General features: G+C 37.2%; 1 non-coding gene across 1 annotated transcript; it reads right to left on the reverse strand.

The window, feature by feature from the left end:
• Positions 1–11,435: 11,435 nt before the first annotated feature.
• Positions 11,436–11,517, reverse strand: Trnas-uga. Its single transcript has one exon. It is a non-coding gene; the product is annotated as a tRNA-Ser (tRNA).
• Between the last annotated feature and the right edge of the window lie 13,443 nt (positions 11,518–24,960).

The following is a 24,960-nucleotide window of genomic DNA, read 5'->3' on the forward strand; positions in this document are numbered from 1 at the left end:
TTTAATACTTTGAAAGCCAGTAGCATGCGTATCCATCAATCCGCATTTGTGCAGCACGCTGGAATGAGTTTCAAGACTTATAGTGGAGACGGCATTTGTCCAAAAGTGAGACCTTCAAAGGTTTACTACTACTCGCATTCGCAATTGTCAAAGATACATTCAGGTTCAATATAGTAATAAGGCTACAACGAGTTGACAATTGCTATACCTATACGTTCGTATTATCAAACCAATCGTATAAATCTATACCTACTTGGTTAACTGTTAAATATTAAGGACTAAAAGCACATAATATTAACGATTAACTCGTCACCTTCGTATACGTATTATAATCTCGGAGTACTTTATATAAATCAGATCTCAGGCGCCCATAAAATCAAAGGACACGCGTAATGCGGCTTTCAATTCAAGAAAATCGTCCTCGAACGACACAGGAAGTGTGGCCTCACATAAAATGCTTAAACAAAACACTCGCATGTGTTACGGAGTGCGCATCTGCACGAGCGCTGCCTTTCATATTGAGATTCGCTCCATTAAGATAAACGCGCCGCCTTACCCCGTACACATACACAATTATTGTCTTTGCCGTGCAATGAATTTAATATACATAAATCAATTACAATTCTATAACTCTGAATTGATTACAAAACTGCCCTCAGCTTAAAAATATTATATCAAAAATTAAAAATACTCGACAAATCAATTTACATAGATACACCTACACTCTGTATTATTTCAAAATGAAAATATTCTCATATAAGCACTTTTGCATCGTTATGTTACATTGTAGGATTATGTGTAAAGTTACCACCGGTTCAGAAAGTAGATTCTACCGAGAAGAACCGGCAAGAAACTCAGTAGTTACACGTTTGAACCAGTTTAATTATAGAGTGTTTTAGTTAGAACCTAAAGAAAATTTCATTTATTTTAATTACAGCATAATTAGTCTCCCCCGTGGCTTCCCCCGAGTGTTGGGGGGTGGGGTGGGGAAATTCCAGTTGTTAGAGATAAAAAGTAACCTAAGCACTATTTCAGACTATAATCTACCACTGCGCCAAATGTAATCAGATCCTTTCAGCCGATCTAATGTGATTTAATAACAAACATCCATACAAACTTTGCCTTTATAATTATTGGCAATATTGTATGTATGTATAGCTATAATTACTTTTTCTTATGTGTTTATTTTATAAGCCCGCAGCAGGTGCGCTCCGGCTACCTATCACCTAGGTATGTGTGCTTGGATGCGCTAATTTTAAAAACTACTCGCCCTATTTGAAGAAGTACATACAAATTTGGTGTTAGATAATTAATCCATTAAGTGAGTCTATGATACATTCACAGCGCGACCTTTAGTAGCGGGGCTATAACCACACTAATAATAACAGAGGATATTTCATCATATTATGTATATAGGCATGTATTAAACAAACATCAAGTGGGCGTGACCGCGGGCACAGCTAGTATTAAATATACATCTAGCTACAAACATAATTCAAGTTACAAATTTGACATCCTTTATTAGTAAAGGGCTTAAGTAGTAAAGGGCGAAGCCATCAATAACTGATTAGTTAAATGCAATGGATTGTAAATTCTTTATAAATAAAATATGCTCATTCCGCACGAGAGGAGAGGGAATTGGCGATATCTCTGCACGCTCCACCGCCTCGGCCGCAGTCCCGCGCGCCGCCTCTGATAACGATTACTAAATACTAGTTCCATCCTTTAGAGTTACCATATCGCGCAATATCTTAATTTGAACGATAAATATTTCATGATTTAATATCATGTTCAATATTTAAATTGAAGTAAAGATTATTCTATTAAGTAGTTGCTTACTAAGTACGTTAAATGAGCTTTTTAAACATTTCATGGTCTTCTTGACATACTACTGCTTGCTAGTTGCGATTACGAACTTTCTCAGCTGACGCTTGCTAACTTCGCGCTAGATATTACAGTTCCCTTTATTTCATGGTCGATGGCACGGCAATCCGGCGTAACCGGAGACTGTTTAGACGCAGCACCAACCGCTAGACGAAGCTCGGCTGAGTATACTGTGCAAACTTTCAAATACAAACTTTTGAGAATTTAATGTCAGAAAACACACAATTCATTTTTATTGCCATTTTAATTTGAGCCCATACAATCTGCAATCTTATAAACCACTTTAGCCACGAGATGACGATATAGGGCATAAAACGAGTGAGTATTATTTAGTAGTAAAGTAAGTAATTGTTCGGGTACATAAACATATCGAATAACAGTTCAGAAGTCATAGAGCACATGTCTGTACCGGTTACATTCGAGTTCAACCTGTACATACTCGTATTTACCGAAAGTCTTACATGTAACCTTTCCTGTGAGGTTACTGGCGGTCGAATTTCGCGTCAACTCGTCTCTGTAGTATCACTCGTTAGTGATTCTAACATTAAACACTTGTCTGCATGATAATATTTTCAATTGTTACGCCCAGGTTTTATACCTAAATGGCAGTTGTTCTCGAGTTCATTTGATGAGACGCATTGATGAAGAAGTAGTAGGTTCTTTTCAGCACTTTTATATCGTCAATTTACACTATTCAATCAAAATTATAAGCTATAATTGTCAATATTTGTTACACTTATTGGTACGCTTATAGGTCGAAATGACCACTGAACTGCAGTGACTTATTTGCCTGTATATACTTATTTGTATGTCTTTTTTTAACTTTGCCGTTTCATAGATTCAAGTTCAATTGTAAAAAAATATATTGGTAAAGAAGGCCTATTATTGGATACAAGATTATATTAATGATAAAAAAGCGTAAAGTTAATGCTTGTTGACTTCCAGGCAGGAGACATAACATACATATATAATTGTATTTAACTAACATGACTGTATTTTTAGATGTTGAAAAAGAGTAACTACTGAGTTTCTTGCCGGTTCTTCTCGGAAGAATCTACATTCCGAACCGGTGGTAGTTTTACTTTAATAGTTTGTTAAAAGACGATTCAAAAGTGCTTGTAAAAGCCTACTTGAATAAAGTATATTTTGATTTGATTTGATTTATAAAGTATTCGTTAAAATATGAATAGGAAAGTCCCCCCTTTGTTACCGCATTGAAAGAGTCGTCCAACTACATTACACAATATTTATAGATAGATATACTTATCTTGCAGGCGAAGGAATATTTAAGGCCCGCAGACAATTGTGCAGGACCGAGGAGTCTTGCATTCTCCCGTCTGTCCCCATATCGAGTATAGCTCGATTTGTCTCGCTATTCTACCTGTAATTTATAATCAGCTGTGTCATTCTGTAAGAATTCACCTCGCATCTCAATGTCGACGTGTTGATACGATTGCGATACACAAGTTTGAGGACCGTTCAGGACCATACATCAGGACCAGACATTTCAGGACCGTGTTCTGGTGCTATCTTCGAATCGAAACTCACCTTCAAATTTGTTCTTCTATGTGTATGGCTTTTTTTAAATTAAATTGTTTAAGTACTAATATATCAAATCTTATTAAACTTATGAAAGCAAGTTTTGTTTGAATTTATTGCTATATATACTGTCATCACCGATGCGCTGCCCACCTTGGGAACAAAAATGTTATGTCCCCTGTGCCTATAGTTACGCTGGCTAACTCACCCTTCCAGTCGAAATACAACAGTACTAAGTATTGCTGTTTGGCGATATAATATCTAATGAGTGAGTGGTACTTGCCCAGACGGGCTTTCACAAAGCTCTACCACCAGTAGAGCTAATGCGAAATTAAAACTCGTTGTTCGTTTTATAGTGTATGCGTTAATACAAATATATTTAATTTAATTTTAAAACGATAAAGGTCGCAATTTCGTCTTTATTGTTATGAGTGATTAACGATGATGGCACAGATCGCTGCAGCACGACTGGGGACTCGTATTTAAACATGAACTTGTTTGCTGAAAGCATTACGTGACACATAACGGCTCTCGGCGCGACGTGGACGTACCGCTATATTGAATAGAAGATCTCTTAAGTAGTACTCCAGTGAGAAATAATATCTTGTAATTAGAGTCATCACATTGAATATATGTATGTTCTTAGGTTTGTTGTTCTGGTGGTGGTTCACCTTGTAGTCACCAATTATTTTGTGTTCCGGTATAAAGAGGAAGTAAGCCAGCATTTCAGGCAAGCCCTTCTTGTCTGAAATGCTGTCTCACTTCACATACACATCTTGTAACTCTTTTGCAGAGAATTGATATAAGAAGTCGTTTAGACATTTAATAGTATAGTCAGGAAAAGAGGCGACCACTGACCGGGCCCATTTGCCCATTAGCGTTCCTAAAATACATTAAAAATAAGTGCACTATAATAATAGCCTATTTTGTACACCAGCAGCGGACGCGGTCAACCTAGAAAGTAAACTCAGTTGGGGGGAACATATTAAAGAAGTTTCTCGTAGGTTTTACGGCACTATGCATTCCATAATGCGTTTAAAAAATTTTTTGCCTATGGAAACTAAAATCCAGCTTGTTACTACCCTTTTGGTTCCAATTCTTGATTACGGTGACTCCTGTTATCTAGATCTGTCGGAAGAACACCTGAATAAACTTAATCGTCTCCTTAACACTGGCATTCGCTTTATCTTTAGCTTACGTAAATTCGACCACGTTTCTCGTTTTATGAAACAGTTACACTGGCTTCCTATATGGGAACGTAGATATACTCGGCTTCTATGTCTTCTCTACTCTATTCTTACCGACCCTAATGCTCCCACTTACTTATCCTCTAAATTTTCTCTTCTTTCCTCTACTCATAATAAGCCCCTACGATCCTCTCATTCCCTTACCCTTTTCATACCTTCCCATAAATCTGGCTATGTTTCCAACTCTTTCTCTCTAGTTGCAGCCCGGCTTTAGAACACTTTGCCTGATTCTATTCGTAGAGCTCCATCGCGCGACTCCTTCAAGCGACAAGTAAAAGAATTTTATTTGTCGTCTGTCAACACTATGTGATGTCTTTTCATCAATACTATTATCATAATTGGATTCATATATATATATATATATATATATATTTATGTATATATGTTAAATATTTATGTACTTATATATGTATATGTTTGTGCATATTTATGTATATTATGTATAATATCGAAATGTACTGTATTATTATTATATATATTTATAGGCATGTATTGCTATGTATATATTTTTTTTTAATTTTTCTTTAACTTCTGTGCACACCCTACTGACTACTCTCCTACACTATTCTGGGTTGGCTGGCAGAAAATGCTGTTATAGCGTTAAGTCCGCCCTCTGTACATGTTTTATTTGTGCAATAAGAATAATAAAAAAAAAAAAAAAGTACATTACAAAGAAAATCCGCAACATTTAAATTTCTTCCAGAACAAAACCTGTCGATTGCGCGTGTCAAGGGATTATATCCAATAAAACTGACAAACGTAAACCTTATTAATGGGTGATTTGTGAACGTTATGTTACATGTTCCAATGAATGCGCCGAGCCGGCCTGTTCGACCCTAATGGCTTCACTCTGACGTCGTTTTTAGATAGCTCGCTGTAGATGTTAGGCTACAAGCCAGGGACAGGGGTCAGTGTATCGTTTGAGTAGCGATCGCAGACGACTTAAATCTCATATGTATATTGAGTATGAATGAAGGTAGAGCATGACTGAGCACGTTACGCGCACTTTTAGCAAATGCATTAACATTTTTGTGTCAAGATCGTAACGGATGTTACGCTACGATAAAATTTTAGGTCAATCATGAGTCAGTAGTAAATGAGTTATAGTGTAACACAAAACATGTGCCATACCATGGATACCATTGCGTGTGTGTTTGCTACCAGTACCGACAAGTGTCGGTCCACGCTCCACTGCGCTGTGACAATGCACTCTGCGGCTCCTTCGTGTAATGAACACGAACGCTCTCACTGACTCCCTGACATTTAGTAGCTATAATACTTCTAAATGAAGTATTAAGGATCAATAGTAAATTGTTGTTTTTAATTAAAGTGTCTGAGACAAGTTGTAATTGTAAATCTATCTTAAAGATTAAGATCCAGGTTAAGTCACATCCTGCACCATAACTATAAAACTGAGAGATAAGGTCTGTACTAACTTCAGTTTATAACTCATTCCACAAAATATACTTCGCTAGAATATTTATATGGACATTGTGGGTGGTCATAGAAATAGGTAGCTTTTACTATTTCATAAGTATCAACGTGTCTTTTACACGCGGAGTAAAAATCCTCTTCCACATACAAATTTAATTAAAATCTGTATATAATATCTCTAATATTCCATCATTAACATCATATATTAAATAAATTAGATAAGATTTTTTTATTGAATTCCATAATTGTAAAAAAAAATGGATAAAAGAAAAATATACATTGGATTGAGTATAGCAATAACATCGCATGCACGAGCGAAAGCGAAAAAATACACCGAGTTCATTCATTCATTTGATGTACGCATTATTTAGTATCCTAAAACAATCGTTACCGCTATGTCAAATCAAAGTGGTAAAATTATACGAATGGCATAAATCCGCACCCTTTTGACGCGGAATGTGACCAATGAGTAATGAAGCTGTTATCGATAAATGAAAACTCACTTTCTAATAATAGTTTGTTTGTGCACTTAATTATTTTCACTGCCACTAACACGTTGTGATAATTACGTAGGCACCGGCGAGTGACGTCATGATAATGACAGCTGATAGAGCTGACTATTGAAGTAGAAACCTCGAGTTTGTTTACTGTTTATATTTCATGATTTTAAAATGAGGTGTTTATTTTGGAAACACTAGTACGCCTGTCAATAATACTAAGGTTTCAATAGCTTAGTATATCAAACGTACTTTAAATATTCTATAAAAATATTTTTTTTTTAAATTAAGATACAACGTATCGTAACGTTTCTTCCTAAAATAAGCTCGGGTAAAAGCGGACGGTCGTCGCTCAGAGATGCATTTCAAATTGTCACATGACTGTTCTATAATTATATTTAAATACTCTATTTATATTTCATTCTAAATCTAAATAAATGTCATGTTCCCGAGGCAGAGACAGAAGGCGAAGTACTTAATACAGAATAAAGTCGAGGTACTTTATGACTTTAACATCAGCGTTACATTGTAAGATTGTTATAACGTAACGTACTTGGCATTAAATCTTTTCATTAGTATGCATTAGCTGTCGTTTAAAGACAATAAAAGCTCATCCAGCAATGCATCAAGGAATGACCACAATTAATGGTCACAATTGATGCAAAATGCAATCTCGCTAACAAGTTGGCCGCCAGACATACCGAGCCAACCTCACTTGTCCTTGTCAAGGCGTATTTATAATATACAAAGTAATGAAGCATTCATTACCATCCAAACAGAAGATTAATATATATATTTTTTTAATTAAGTTTATCTGATGTAGGTATTAAACGACGCTATCAAGAAGCACGAGAAACGTACAGCCTGTCACACGAAATACATCATTCCGAAATAGACGACGTACACACTGAATATAATACTAATTAAAAAAAGAATTTTATGCCCAAGCTATGGCGCGGGCGACAACTAGTAATGATTAAAATAAGAGAAATAAAAGGGCACATAGGATTGAACATCTCTTTCAAGAGATCTCTTCTATCTTTTAAGAGAGAGTTTGGAAGTTACTTTCGAAATAAGCGATTAAGGTTTAGTAGTGACACAAAAACGTAATATGTGAAAAAGAAAAATAGAAACTTTATTACCATAGTCATAGTATAAACAAAGTCTGTAAGACTACATACCTCAGGACTCTGTTTGGTACCCGGGGCCAGCCCATTGAACTGAAGGTTTGGGTTTGCACGTTTGGCACCTTTTTTGGCTACTCAAATGTCTGTAAAACAATTGAGTACGTTTTGACAGTCAGTGGGCCAGCATCCGTTAAGAATAGCCGGCGTGCCCGGAAACGGACCGAAAGGCAATATCTTCGTCATCATTATGTTCACAATCAATATATTATGTGAGTAGGAAAGCGATATAGTCGAACTCGTACACATTAAAGTTGAGTTTATTTACAAACAAAATATAATAATGTGTTCGGTAGTATAGTGCGGTTACTGCAGCTGCTATTGAAACTGAAAACGACGTATAAGAGTTCAACAAGCCTGACCTTCACAACGCGTTTACACTTGCACTGGCTGCGACGGGAGGGCGCGCCGGGAGATTAATCACGCTGTTTATGACTTCCACTCGCCCTGTGGGTACGCCCGGCTCCTCGCTTTCAATGAAAGTTTATTTTTTATTCATTATTATTCGATTTTAATACACCACTCGATGCTCATTGTGATGTAAAATTGCGACTAATCGCTGATGTAAAAAGCAACTTTAAATATTTGTAATTATTAAGATGAAATTAATAATCTGCTTCTCAGAGAGCTGCAATTCATAAATGTTCTAGTTAATAGTTTCATATATCGCATAATACATCTTTTTAGTTTTACGGTGATTGTATTATCGTTCGAGTTCGTCAGCTCGTTCCATTACAGGAAATCCAGCGATGTAGGCCGGTAATAATTAGCAAATGTTTAGCAACACGTTATGCTACAATTAGCCACACAAAGCGACTCTATGCCGGCGGGTCAAGATCACCCGCGCGCATGGAGAATATACTCACGACGTTTGATTCGACCGTAGTCCGCACTGTAATAATTATTATTATTCGGTTACATAGTTCTATATAATATTTTTCCGATTTTTCCCGCAAGTCGAAGCGAGTCTGGTATCCCAACAACGTAAAATAGTGTCGATCGTAATTCGAAATTAATAAATAAAATACTAAACTGAACAATAATTTACATAAAGTACCACATTCCGTCATTAGAAACAGATTCAATAAACTATGAGATTTTAGTCAGAAATTTTATCCATCTTATTTAAAGCTCACTGGCTGAACGACTAAGAGCGCTTGATGCGTTCGCCGCGAAGCTTCGCGAGATGCAAAACACAATAAAGTGTAACATTCTCCCCCGATCCTCACGGACTCTGCTACACTAAACTAAGATTATAACACTTCATACATACACTAGCATATTTTTACGGTAATCTCGGCCACTTTTCGTTTTGGTTATAATACGAGTATCTGATATTTTGAGTTGTTGTCTGTGATGCCCTCGGTCCGACAATTTAATCTCCAATTTTATTGGCCTGTAAATTAGTATGTTAGGAAGCTGAACTAATCGCTTTTAGGACTATACGCCAATATTAGTATTATGACACAAGTACTACGACGATCCAGATCTAGTGCATGAATGTGCGTCGCCGTCGGCTATTCGCTGTTGTAATGTTTATCAAATTCACTGGGTGATAGCATTTTGTAGTTGTTTGATTATAGTTGCAAATATTTCGGCCGAGCTACTCCGTCATGAATGTTAAAACAGAGTGAACTAGAAATATCCAAACGATAGAACAAACTTTATTGGGCAAAGCCGATAGTAGAAATGATTTCGCTCGCTGTTTTAATTAAGAAATGTCTAATGCTGTCTTTTGCACCGATTTCAGTCACGTCTAACATTCTCGCCAGAGGTTAGCCGACTACTGCACAAAGCCATGTGTGTGTCCACAATCGTGTTCTCTCTAATAATTCTCATTTTTCTTCGCATCTTCGTCGTACATACATTTAATTGTGTTTATTAGACAAAACTTTGTATTTAAAATGTTAGAAAAAAGTAATAAATGAGTTTTTGCCGGCTCTAAGATATAACAAACAATTTTATCTCGACTTCGGGTGATAGCCCAACGAGTATTGGTAAATAAGGGTTGTCTTGTATATTTTAAAATATTCCTCCCACGTATGTTCCATATCTGAAAATTTTCCCAATAAAGTTGGTGTTAACATTGACCTTGTACCGTGACGTCATGCCAGGAGATCCTCAAGGACGTGACGTAAGCCTCGCCTCCGCCCCTGCTTTGTATGCGAGACACGTCGCTTAGTATTAGGCGAGGCGACTCCGCACCCCGCGCGTGCACTAATGATGCAGATTATACCGGCTATACTGGAGGCTTCGTAAACAACGTGCTCTATTGATACGTTAATTTTATATTTACTTGAAACCGACTTAGGAGTCCGGAACTTTTCAGTATTTTTATATGTTCGATATACAACGTTCGCTTCCATAAGTTCTATATAAAACAATTTCAAAGAACATATAAAAATTGTGACTAAGTTCTAGACTACTCAGTCGGTGCCGACGTTGAATGGTTGAAACGTGTACGTGATGTAGTAGTTTATCGGGAATGTTATACTAGTAAACTGGAAAGAGATGACTAATTCACTGGCATTCTTCCGCACCGCCTTTTCCAATTATAAAAAAAAAAGATACCAATGGCCACCTATTGTGCATTTACAGTGCCATGTCACGCAACGTGCCACCAGTTGCACAAACATACATTTACTCTTTCCTGAAAAGCCGGCAATGTACCTGCAAGCCCCCCGGTGTTGCAGATGTCCATGGGTGGTGGTAGTCACTTTCCATCAGGTGAGCTTCATGCTCGTCTGCTACCTTTGACATAAAAAAAAAATCGGGTACATCAGAGATGCTCGTATTTACTATTTATTTCTGTGTTGTTGACCTTGATAAATTTTGATAGGTGAGCACGTGGTTAGCGAGTGGCGGCGCGTCGCCTCCCAACTGTGGAAGTTGTGATATCTTTATGGACCATATCAATCTCCTCTTTTAGTTTAGAGAAAACGCTTGTATTGTAATTGAAGATATAATATTTGAAATTTATCGTCTTATATTTATAAAATATAAACAACAGCTATCTTCACAAGCATTTACCGTCATTGTTAATGTTGTCATTAATTTTATAACTTCAAAAAATAATATTAGATATGGCATTTTAACTAACCTGATCCAATTATTTAATAATAAAAAGAGCCAGGCGTTTAAAAAATAGAATTATCTAGGCACGGATACGCACGCATCGTTTAAATAACAAACAAAATGAAACAGTACAATTAAATTGTTAGATGTGACTTTAAACAAACTAGAGGCTAAACTATTACGGAAATACAGATAGTTCATATTGGCATTGCACTAAACTATAAATAAAGCGGCGTTATCACCGCACGCTGTGACTGATTACAGCGCTACGCGACGCGTTATCAAAGGACGAGAAGTACTCGCAACGCTACTAATAGTTGCGTCGGTAGTGTTCCGAACTTCACAGCGAGTTAGGACGGCCGTCCACCTGGGACGAGTAGCTAGTTAGTAAAGAGCAGGAAACAGCTTCACTTTCCTGTCTATATTAACTTACTCTGAGTTTCATCAGTCATCATTTTAAAAATAATCTTTTGTGAATATTAACAGGACACTGTTATAATAAAACAACACATTTAGTTTTTAAATTAATTTCAGTCTTAGAATGTGTTTTGTACAAAAAAATATAAAGACAACCTCGCTGAGGACAGGATTCGAACCTGCGCGGGTAGAACCCATTGGATTTCAAGTCCAACTCCTTAACCACTCGGACACCTCAGCTATATCTCTGGCCATGAATTTACCGATAACTAATTCTTCCAACTATTTATTTATTCAAGTGTGCGTTATATGTGAATTTAATGTTAAGAAACAGGCATTTGTATTTTTTGTCGCTATTATTATTTACGATACTTATTTTATGTTTGCATATATATACAATTTTATAGCCAAATATGAAATGTCAATGTTTACCGTTAACAAATAAGACATTATATTGCTTAATACCAGTTCACACACGGGGTAGTAGGCCGAGGAATGAATAATATTTTATCGTTGACAGGTTATTTCAATTCAATTATATTCTATTTATATACATCATATATATGTTATTTTATTTGAAAAATACAACTTTTGTGTTTCTTGAAACTACTTCTCAGTAGAAACTTCTACATGAAGTGCAGTATACTTTTATGTATATGTATTTTATGGATATAATTAAGTATATAAAATTTATTTATATAAAACCGTTGGTTGCGTATGTATATTTTTGTCAGGAAATACATAATCTAGCATACCTAGGTGTCGCTTGGTAAACCAACGTTATACATTCTATATATTTATACATATAATAATATTAGATACAGCGAATATTTAGTAAAATAAAGAACGTAGCTCTGCGAGAGCACAGGATACTCGGCCTAATTCACGTCGTCTATAAGCGCAGACAGATAGAGTTTCTTGAAGTAATCTGAGCCTTGTACTCTTTATTAACAATATGTTAACAGTATGTAGCTAGCTTCTGCGCCATAAGCATTAGCAGGCACTTGTAGGACTTTTGAACTAATTTTGTCAATCAGTTAACAGATGTAAGTGATAAAATAATATCGATCTATGAACGATCTTACTCTTTATCTCTTATACAATATCCATGTGAATTTTGCATCATTATACGTAAAACGAAAACAAGCAAGTTACTTCTTTATCTTATTATATTATATTATTCTTTTATTTTATCTATCTAATAAAATAAAAGAATAATAATAACGTACATATTTATATGTATATTTCCTACAGCAACTGTGTTTTAAGGAATAATAACGAAATATTTACGTTTTAAATTAAACTCAAGTTTGACATACGATCTCTTGTTCACACGGAAGTATTGAGCCATGCGTCAATAAGGAGGCAGGAGGCAATAGACCTAAATGCAAACAGCTATGAACGACAGCTAACAAGTACCATAAGCATCAAACAATCGTCTCCCTTAGTATTTACAAGCCAACGCTAGAGACAACTAAGTCTTACAAATATTTACCAACCTGGAAACGAGTTAAGGTCAGGTCCTCGAAAGTGATCCTTTCACGGTGGCCGTGCATTATAACACTCAGCTGAAAGCTTTAATTAAACCCCTCGGTCAAGGTCACCCTTCGTGACGTCACGCATATTATAAGTTTTATGTTTATAAAACTCGTTATAGCTAATAACGAAATATGAAATGACTTATTCTAAAAACCGTTGTGCGTGATATGTCACAGTTCCAAGGACACATTCCATCGTTGGGAACAATTCAATATACGGTTTGAATATAGTATTGTTTTTTTTCTTTCTCCCTTTTAACAACCGCTTACTCTTTTTTCGTATAAAATAATGAATATATTATTTTAAAATGGCGATATGATTTTTTTTTCGTTAAAGTAACAGCCTAGTTGAATAAAGTAAATTTTGAATTTGATTTAATTAATGAGGTTAAAAGCGATTGTAAGAGTCTACTTGAATAGAGTAACAAATTTTAAGGGGTACAGATAAAGACACGTATGTATGTGTACAGTAAGTCCTTAGAAGTATAACGGTATCTCTTCGAAGCGCGCGTCCTTGAGGGCGGACGCGATCAGTCTTAATAAACAAATGCCAGGCGCATTGTTCGTAAGATCGGGAACTCAATCGTGATCGCGAATGACAGGACTAACAATAATTGTGTAAATAATGGAAAATGAAGTGGCGACATGTCGCTCACTTCGTTTTTTTTTTAAGTTGTACTTTTTGATGATGAAAAGAATTATGTAATTTAGCAAAAAGATAATTTTTATTTTTTATTTACGTCGCGCCTTTGTACAGTCTCTAAGGACATTCGCGAATCTCCTATGTTTGCGCTTTTAATGTATGTATGTAAAACAGACACACGACATTCTTTATTTTAAAGAACAGCATTTTCATCGGTATTTATAATGCCACTTCTACCGGTTTACTTTATTTATATAATGTAAAGGTCACAACTCCGAAGTCGTCGGCTTTATCCGTCACGTCACAACGGTAATCCGTGTTACGATTCCTACTAAACTAAACTCGACCTTGAGTGACATTCCTCCTCGTATATCATTAAAACGTACGTGAACTTCCGCACCGACATAAACGAGGGACGTAAATCTTGACGTGACGCAAAGTGCACGCTAAGTCACGCCATATAACACCGACCGTGTCAGCGTGACAAATACGTTGCTGGTGATTTTGTTTTGTAACGAATGTGTGCGATCGAGTTAATAAATTGTTAGAATTTTTATTACGATGCAAAGGAAGCCCATTAAGGGCTAAAATATAAACGACTATAAATTTATTTTTAGTTAGTTTGTCCGATACTACTTATAATTTGTATTCATGTAGTATAATAATTAAACTTAAACATATATAAATACATTTATAATATATAATAAATAATGTTTTTAACCTTGCCTATAAATTTTACAATATCACATCTTACTTACTTAATGTCTAGAGCTAATTATATGTATCACGTGTGGCCAATAATCGCTCGTGGCGTTGTGGCGCCGTTAGCAGCGCCGAGCGCGGGCACCGGTCGGCCTTGTTCGGCCTGATAGCAGCCTCACTGTGACTAAGGCACACATTACACCAATAATAAAATCGCTCAAAATACTACTCAAAGATTGTTGGCTCCAAATGAATCATTATCAATGGTAAATGGCAACCTATTCCTGGTACGTTTGCCAAGCTCGCAGCTATCGGTAGTATTGGCACGTAAGGACCGCCGAGGAGATAAAGAACTAGTGCATCTAAATATCGTCTCTCATTTCAAATAGGCAGAGTACCACTTTGTTACTTTTCATAAAAATTTTTTTTGATACTACCAGGTGTGAGGTTACTCCGAATTAACCCGTCAGAAGCAGCTAGTGCTTTAGTTTTCATTAGTTTTATTATCTTGTAAGAAATATATTTTTTTACCTTGAAGTAAAATTCATTTCAAAATAAAAAACAATTTAAGTAGATATAAGAGGCGCTCTCCGGTCAGTTTTTAGCAGAACTGGGAACTACTAACAGTGATAAGTATACTAATATAATATTTAGAACAATGTTATGTGTAGTGTCTGTTGTGTGTTGAGTCTATACTCAATAAAAATAGTTTTTATAGAAAATATTTTTTAAAACCATGTTTCCATCTCCAGTCAGTCGATTCATCCTGGCTTAGTCAGGCCAGGCCTCACGAGAGCTGTCTCTGCGAACAATCATGTTGGCGATGCTCTGCGGGTAATCGGTGCGCAGGACTGTAGTCCCTTCTGTAAGAGCCGAGATGACCTCGCACTTTTTTGTAATGTAGGTGAGCGGACGAGCCGATGGTGTTGGGCCACCCGATGGTAAACAGTAGCGCTGTAAGAAATATAAACCTACCCTTACATCGCCAATGCCCCACTAACCTTAGGAATTAATATGTTATGTCCCTTGTGCCTATAGTTACACTGGCTCACTCACCCTTCAACCCAGGCTCGCACAAAGTCCTACCCCCTAGTATAAGTTCCGTACACATTAGCGAGGAATGCGTGAGGACAGATCATCAACGCCCCCGGAAGAGAGCTACAACCAACCACTAACGGAGCACGGGAATGGCTGTAGATGCGTTGACGGAAATCGCAGGGGTTTAACTGGGTACGAATCCCACATAAATCGGGCCCCCACAGGGACCGGGGTACCTCTCTGAGGGTTCTCTCTGCGTAAAAAATAGGCTCTTATAGTAAAAACCCTCTTATTAGCTAATTCTTTAATTTTATCAATCAATAATATAAATCTCAGGTTGGAGTGAGCAGTCGTCGATTATTATGCAGGATCTCATTAAATTATATTAGATTAACATCCCAGTGTGATGTAATGTGTGGTGAACAGTGAGGATAATGTTTTCTTATTTTTATTTTATGAGTATAACTGAAACTAGCCGATAATATACATGTCGTCTGATTTCAACTTGTTTAGTATTATTCACTAGTTACTCACTTGGCTTCGCACGGGTAGAGTCGGCGGCGCTCGCCAGTAGAGCTCTGTTTGTTTCAGACATCTTCAACAATCATTGTCATAATTAAGTCCATTTATACAAAATCTTAATAAATTATACACCAAAATCTGCCTTTGAATCACTCCATCCGTGGTGAAAACCGTATAATCTCCGTTCAGTAGAATTTTAGTCATCGCGTTCAGAAAGTACGACGGACGCAGTGTTTTATAACGTGTACGATTAATCCGTGGAGTCGAGATTATGGCTGCGCGTTTCGTAATATTAACTCTCAGACGAAAACTTAATGAAAGTCTCGATGTATAAGAATGTGTCGATTAATGTAATCTCTTCAGACGAGTCTCGATTTAAATCTAAACCTGTTTGTCGGAATTCGTGACTCACTGCTATTTGCATAATTAAGGTAATTCAAGCCACTTTACGCGTTTCGACTGATATTTATAAATTAATTAGATGAATTAAATGTAAATTATATGAATAGTGTTTAATATTTTATTTTAAAAAGCCGAAGTGCTCATTGATTGAAATATGTTAATTTTAATCGTTGATTGCGGATACAAACCCGGGCATTGAGCAAGCTCTACTAAATATCCATGTGCTTATAATAAACAATCTCGTACTCGGTGCTGAAGAAAAACTTGAGGAAACCTGCAAGTGGTTGATGAAATTCTGTGGTCTGCGTCCACTAACCCCAGAGGCACAGCATTATGGAATAAGTCCCAAGATTTATCTTTAAAAGGAGCTCAACTAATTTCCGAGCAGCCTGTTGCTTATTTTAAATTGATGAATATACTGATTTTGTTAGTTAACACGAACGGGCGGCTTCAACTACTATACGGGCTGCTCGTCGCCCTTCATAGAGATCAGAGCCACTTGAAATTGAAACAGGCAAATTGAAATGTAACATTAAATAGTTAATTCCGAGTATATTTATCGCATAACGGCTTCCTAATAGCACTTTAGTGACTCACGTCATATAAAATTCAGCGCCGCTCTCGAGATCGCGACCCGCACACAGCGGACGCACACGGACGCGCACCACATGGCCGTCGCGAACGGTTTGCCTTAACTGTTTACACCATCACGTCTGATCTATTTTAATAGTTTCCACGAATAGCTCACCTGCGCGATAATTGAGTGGAAGGAACGGTCGAAGCCGTAGGCGGTTCTGATAAACACTCGATACTCGCGGAGACGTTCGCCAGAGCCGCCGGGAGCCGACTCGGAGCCACTTCACACAAACGTGGCATCGATTACGATACACGAAGTTAAACAAACTTAACACTTCTCAAAATTACGACTAACTTACTATCGCACTGCTGCGGGATATTTATGAACTGACATCAATCATTCTTCAACGTAATTACTGTTTCTTGGCATGTTAACTGGATCGTGTCTGACGCAATATTTACATGCGACTATGGAATAAGTAATTGTAATAGACACTAATGTAAATGCAGATGACTAAAACTACAATATTTTATAATTGAAATGTCTGTTTACATCTGTTCGTGCTCACATTATGCGGAAACCACTAAGTAGGTAGTTTCCTTAAAGTCAACTTCTTCACAAAGACAGCTTGGGCTAACCTATGGCGCTGCTATCAGACGAATATATCGATTGACGGAAAAAAAATAGTAAAAGCGGGGGAACATAACATTATGTAATATTTTTAATCATATATTTAAAATGCAACTTGAAACATTATACTCTACTATTATTCGAAACAAGTTTCGTAAAAATTAAAGTCTAAACTAAACTCTTAAAAACGCTTATAAATACAATTACACAATATGTTGTATTCATCAACTCACATATCTTAATGTCTCTCTAAACAAAACGAGCTAATTCACGATTCGTCATAATTGATTACAAGATTGTTATCTCACGTAAACGACACACTGTCTGGTTTGTACACTTCTGTAGCCATTACATAAGAATTTATTGTCTTCCCGTGTGTCATAATAATGTGGATAACGGCAATATAAAGTTTTAATGAAATCGCTCGTATAAAGCGCAGCCGACCGTAAAAAAGTTGAGAGCTGAGAGACCATCCCGCGGGACTGCGCGCGTGCAGCTCGCCGCTCGCCGCTCGCCCACGACTCGCGACCGATGCGGTGGTGCGACACGCCGATTAAATTTCCAAAAAGTGACAAAAAGTTTCCAATCTTTCAATCTCTCTGGCAGAATAGGGAAATACAAAAATTGGGCCCTTTTGTAAATAACATCGTTAGGCATAATACGATTTTTACAAATATTGAGCCTATAAAACCTGAAAACAGTACTTGAAACACGAGAGGTCCCACGAACCCAAAACCTATACCAGACACTGTAACGAATCAATTTAGTTGACACAAAAAACGGGAACTATATTTTACCTTCCTTAAGTGTTAAAGACGCACAAAGTTGATTTGCCTTTACGTTTTAGAATAACTCTAAAGAGATTTCGGAATAGTTTTAAAAATAGCTCCGAAATTATTTCAATCACTACTTGTGTTGAATTAATAAAGCCTGTTTAACATAACGCGTAGTTTTATCGTTACGAATACAAATGTATGTATTTTCAGAAGACAAGATACATCTGAAGCAATATGATATGCTAGTATAGCGTTGCGTAAGTAGCGCGCGGCGCTGCTGTGGAGTGCGACCCACCAGCCGATAACACCGTCTGTAACGAGTTGCGTTCCTTTAATGTCATTGTGAAATGCATTTTAAAGTTCGTAATAGTTTATAGAATAATATTATAAGCGGGAACCGATAAGACCCACCCTTTGGGACGCGTGAATCTTAACTGTAGATTGCGGACAAGCGCAGTGAGTTGATGTACTTAGTTTCTGTTTATAATTAACCTTGGGCTTGTGCAAGGATAGCATCGTGATACAGGTATGTGTCCGATGGAATTCTATCTCTATTTGTATTCACTAACCCGCATTGGAGCGCCGTTGTGAAATAAGCTCATGAAGGGGAGGGGAGGACCTGGCACGGCAGCGAGACATTAACAGGCTGTTTACTTTATTTTACTTTGGTTAAAGTTTAAATGCATGGCAGGGTTTTGCGCAAGCCCGCCTGGATAGGTACCGCCTACTTATTATATATTCTACCTCCATGTAGTAATACTTAGTATTATTGTGTTTCGATTTGAAGTACTAGTGAGCCAGTGTAACTACAGGCTCAAGGGACAGAACATCTTAGTTTCCAAGGTAGATGACATTTCACAGCCCATGTAAGGAATGGCAGGCGAGCATTTTAGCACTGAACCTAAGAGCCGAGATAGCCCAGTGGTTAGAACGCGTGCATCTTAACCGATGATTTCGTATTCCGCCAACCCGCATTGGAGCAGCGTGCCGGAATGTGCTCCAAACCTTCTCCTCAAAGGGAAAGGGAGAGGAGCCTTTAGCCCAGCAGTGGGAATTTACAGGCTACTAATGTAAGGAATGGTGACCACTTACCATCCAACATCATCTGCCTACCGATTTAAAAAAAAAAAACATATAATATGTAAAGCCACGCATTTTGTTTCTGGTTGCGATATTTAAAACACAATTCGTTGCGCTGACGTATAGTATAATTGTCTAAATAACATTTTATACAGTATATATACACAATCACTAGAAACATGGCATTTATAATATGAAACTTTATTATTATCATTTTTTTTTGTATGCGTTTGCTTTTCTTGCACCACATTGTTTTGAATTTTTATAGTTTAGTGTCTGTCACGAAGTTTGCCTGAGAGAGAGCTATATGCCAGGTCGCCTTTGCGTGCTCTTAATATATTATTCGTCTGTAATGTGAAGATTTGTGTATTCGTGTGCAACGAAGTTTCCGACCAAGGAGTAAGATAGAGAGTCGAACAAACAATTGAAAACAAATGAAGCTGAAGTGTGCTAGTGTGTGTCAGTGTGTATTAGTGTGCGGGGCGGTGCCTTGTTTACTATTTTCGAGTTTGTTAGTCTTCGAAAAATTACCTGTGCATGCAAAACACTCCCGACAGAATAGATTAATATTAAATTGATTTATAAATGTCCCATAGGTATTGATGTGATGCTTGAAATAAAAAGAAACGAATATTAAGGCAACGAATACTAAAAACAAAACCTTTAATTTAAATGTTCCAAAAAGTGGAAATTTGTTGCAAATAAAAAAATAAGTAGCAAATAAATCATTTTGTTGTTGTTTGAGTTGTAACTTTTAGTTTAAAATGCTTACAATCCTCTAATTGATCTGAAAAAAGCGATTTACCGCGCATATCAAACTACAGTTAATTTAAATTTTTTTAAAATAGTTTTGTAAGACTTGACTAAATAAGTCATGCGTTTGAATATTAACAACCATTTCCTAATTTCTATGAAACTACAAGAAGGAGTATCTGTGAGTTCCCCTAAAAATGGGCAACTACAAGTCGTTCGTTCCATACCATTGACTAGGTAAACAACAGTAGGTACACAAATTTCATATTGGGTACGGAACCCTAAAAAATACATAACACGCTAAATGAAATTAAATTTATTGTAAAATATTTGATTGTTAAATAAAATTAAATATTTTGTGAATATTTCAAGCGTTTACCTGGTGCCGATTCTAATATTGGGCAAAAAGCGGCCAAAAAAATCACTTTTGCTGTATGAGAGCCCAAATATTTTAATTTTATTATTTATTATTAAACTAATATATACAAGTAAATATTTTGGAGATATTTCCAGTGTCTACCTGCAGTTACCATCTGTTAATATCGAGCAAAAATAGACAAAAAATTGCGTTTTTGTATGACAGCCCACTTAAATATTTATTTTATTTATTATTAAAGTAAAAATACAACTGAGTATTTTGTGAATATTTCAAGTGCCTACCTGTTGTCTTTTGGATATCGAGCAAAAAAGGGCAAAAAAATCGCGTTTGTTGTATAAGGACCCCCCTAAAATATTTATTTTACTTTGTTTGGGTACGGAACCCTAAAAGAAAAGTATAACAATTTCGACCATTATTTATTCACTGTTCAAGAACACGCTTGGTTTTCTTTTAACACAAATAACAAAAACGGAAATGAAACGTTGTCTAATTAAGAAGAGTCACCACAAAGTAAATGTCAATGTCTTTAAAATTATTCTTTTATACTCGGGAAACCCGGGAAGCGGAATTGATGAACAAAGTGAGCGTGTACCTTGTGTTTTAAATATGTAAGTATATATACTGTAAAATATAATAATTGTATATATTTGATTCTTTTTCCACTTCAATATCGATAAGGGTAAATAACTCAACTGATTCCTGATGAAAAAATATCCTAAAATGTTATCATAAGTAGTATCCGCCCAGTGGTGGAAATGGGAAATATTGGGAAAAATGATATCAAACTGATTCGTGTAGCGTGTCTTTGGTATTCGTTAAGCTCCCGTGAGGCCTTAATGGGCATATATGCTTACTATGATATAACCAACTCGAAACATGGCAAACTATAACGGCGTACTTAACTATAAAATGCTCGCTCTGAGCAACCGACGTATAATTATATTCGCAAGTAATCCGCTTTGTGCGGTGTCTGTGACCTCAATAGCGTGTAGAGTGTATGGAGTCGCATTGTGCGATGCGAGTTATAAATCGTAGCGCATGAGTCGGTAATGTGGTTCTGCTGACGATGCAAACCAGATCCTAGCGTACGTTACAATCTTTATTAGCGCTACATAGTGGAGCGGCTTGCGCCGTACGAGCTCTGATTTATCGATATTTTATACATCACTGACATACCAGTCTATATCCGTCCTTAGATATCGTAATATACGTGAACGTGTCTGTAACGAAACGTGAGTGACGGCGGCTCGTGTTCATCACACGTAAAGCTTGCAAACAACGAGTATTTACAATACAAATTATACATACGTACGTGAAGCCAAGCGAACGGAGCTGGTGCATAATAAATGATTAATTTATTTTATAAGGCTCCCCGAAAGTCAATGAACAGCCTGGACAACCCGAGGACAAGTGACCGTGAAACTTTTAAAAAACTCTTTCTAAATCCCAAAGTAGCATCCGAAACGAATCGAGCGATATTAGACCCTTTCCATTAGAAGTAGGGACCGCCTAATGCAAAATGTAGCGGGCTTATAAATATTTATACTTCTATCCTCCTAATATCCTCGAGTGGGATAAACGAAATCTCTTTAGAACGCTTTCATTGAAGGCTGCAGATATTTGTGAATGTCGAGCTTATCTTAATCGCACACACATCATGTTTACGGTCCGGGGCGACGGGGAGGGGGGAGAGTTCGTTAGCTACTGTGGGTAGTATCCATACTAATATATTAAATACCAAAGTATGTTTGTTTGTTTATCGTTCTTCCACACAACAACAGGGCAATGTATTGATGTGATCCCTCACATGTGACTTGAAGATGAGGTTTTTGTTTGTAATCTTCCTTTACGGCGCGGTCATCCGGTTAGATTGACACGCTTGCATATTTATAGTTGAAACTTTAATAGTGCCGTCGACGTCATACAATAAGTGATGTGAGGATCGTATAGGATATTTATTTAAAAAAAAAGTTATAGCATTGAACGCCGGCCAGTAGTATTCCAAAACAAAAGAGCTACCTACTCTTAGTCGGCAACTAGCGCCGCAGCGAAATCGCAGCTTAACGCTAGTGCCTCGTAAATCTGACAGGGCTCCGAACATATTACTGAATTGAATATATTGAATGAATAACGAAAGACATCTACTAGAGGATAATATAAGAAATTAATATCACATTACTTTTGAAATCTCAAGTAGAATAATAGTATATATGTAGATAGCTTAGTGCCGCCTATCCACGTTTATCTTCGACTTCATACTGATAAACGTATGAACTACACTCACTAACAGGCCGGTTTTATTACGATCTCAATAACGTTTTATTAATTAAGGAAGCGTTTAAAACGGCACGCTCGTCGGCGGACACACTGGAGCTGGCGCGCCGATACGACACGCGAGGGTCGCGGCTCGCACACGTGTCACTGCCTGATTAAACTAATCCTGATCGCCGGGCGCACTCCGCACTGCTCCCGTTGCGATTAAATCGCGGCAACTATTATCTTTATAACGGGACAATTCATCTAGAGAAACACTTAATTGAACTCTCTAATTAAAAACATTAATTTACAACTTTTACATTTAAATTAAAAAAAAACATATTGTTATTAAATAACATATTCATTCCCTTTTCAAACGTTATCGCTAAATAAAGAGGCAAATGTACATTCTGTGCGCATTTTTTTCTAAAACTATAAATACGATATTCGAATAATTTAATTTTATCTTATACTTTTAAGTGGAACGCAACAGGTCGTCGCGCTGACAAACAAAGCGCATCTGCATATAAAACGGCGTCAAATGATTTAAGCTGCAAAGCGACCCTCGTCCCTGCCGATGCCGATCGCAATGAGCGATTTTAAGCACGAGGGGGCGATTATTAAGTGCCCTCCGTGCGTGCGTGTATCGGCATTGTTTTCGACTGCAGCGTCGATTATTGCGACGCAAGTCCCGCGATGATGAATGAGTGCGTCGATCGGAGGGTCCCGATTGTTTGCTCGTGAGGCATAAATCACAGCTGCAACACTCGCAGATGGTGACGCCTGACGCCTGACGCCTGACGCCTGTCACGAGGAGACGCAAAGAGCGCGGGTCGCGGGTCGCGGGTCGCGGGTCCCGCCGGCGCCGCTCGGCAGCTGCCTGCGTTGCGATACGAGTGCTTTGCTACTTAATAGCACTTCGCATGCCTAGATTACAGTCCTGCGCTATAAATAGCAGCAAGGATACTTATCATCGACACTTGGAAGGCAAAATGTCACGCGTATTATAAATATCATGAGTCTGTAATCACGCACACACTTTATCACTTGAATATATTTTGCGCAGTCGGCTAACAAAGAGTGTCGCGAACATAACCGAGTGCGGCCGTGACCGAAATCGGGCAGGAAGATTTTAAATTCATAAATAAAATTAATACCCTAGATGTTAAATAAATCACACAAATAATCAATTTCTTATCGGGACCATAAGATACGAGACAAGAAACCAAGTATTATTATAATTTATATTTAGAATTAACTCGAACGCTATTTGATACCGGGAAAGATGATAGTCCTATTAATTTGTTTTCATTCCCGTAGGCCATAAAAGTACATATGTCGCGGGCGCAGCTCTTTTACAGTATAAAATAAATTTATGAATAAATATTATGTATGTGGAAAAAAACTGAATTATTATTATTATTTCAAACACCTTTTAATACTAACCACTGAAAGCAGAGAGCTATTGACTGCACTCTGTATAAGATGCAGTTGTAGAAACTATTCCGAGACGCTACTTTTTTAAATTTAAATAATTTCTCAAGAGATAACGGAGGAGACCTCGCATTCGGAGTAAAAGATAATCTGGCGGTACGTGTAGGAGACGAGGGCCGCGCTGAGCGAGTCGGTCCGCCGGCGGTGCCGATGGCGCTGTCGGCGAGCGAGCCGCATACTAATGCCAGCCAAGCCTCTCGCTGCCGATTGTCTAGGTCTCCCTGTTTCCCCGTTTCATAATAAACATGCAAAGTATGATTGCCACGTCGTAACTATAAAAACTTTGAAATAGTTTTACAAATTTCTAATGATAATATGTTTTAGGCAGATCTCAAACTTGTTTCGCTTTTTATTCGTGATTTTTGTATCACAAACTCTGTATGAATGTGAAAAGCCCATCAAAATGTGGTTACAGCAGGTTTTCCACGAACGTGACGTCCGATGTGGGGATGATGTGCCATATCATCAACACGGTCGCTATATTTACACTACTATCAGAAAATCTAAATCATTTTCAAAACTAACTACTTTATATTCAGTGCAGCTACCACCGGTTCGAAAAGCAATGGCATATTTTTAGCATTGTTAATTACTCCCATATTCATTTTACAATGAACCGATGATAAACGATTTACGTTAATATTATAAATTGATTTATATGATATGGCGTTTGCTCACTTCACAGCTATTTGTAAGCACGTACGTCAGACATGTTCTATACCTTTGTCTGGATGAGGAAACAGTAGCCGCTAACCGAAACAGTGTTGATCTTTGTATCGAATGACCGATCGTTTGCGTAGTCTTTGAGTTAATCGTAAGTCGAGTGACATCATGCAATTGACTCATTACGCTTTATGTCGAGATCGTATTGAGATATTAATGTATATTTCATT

This window comes from Vanessa atalanta, chromosome 6, assembly GCF_905147765.1.
Source record: "Vanessa atalanta chromosome 6, ilVanAtal1.2, whole genome shotgun sequence".
NCBI lineage: Eukaryota > Metazoa > Arthropoda > Insecta > Lepidoptera > Nymphalidae > Vanessa > Vanessa atalanta.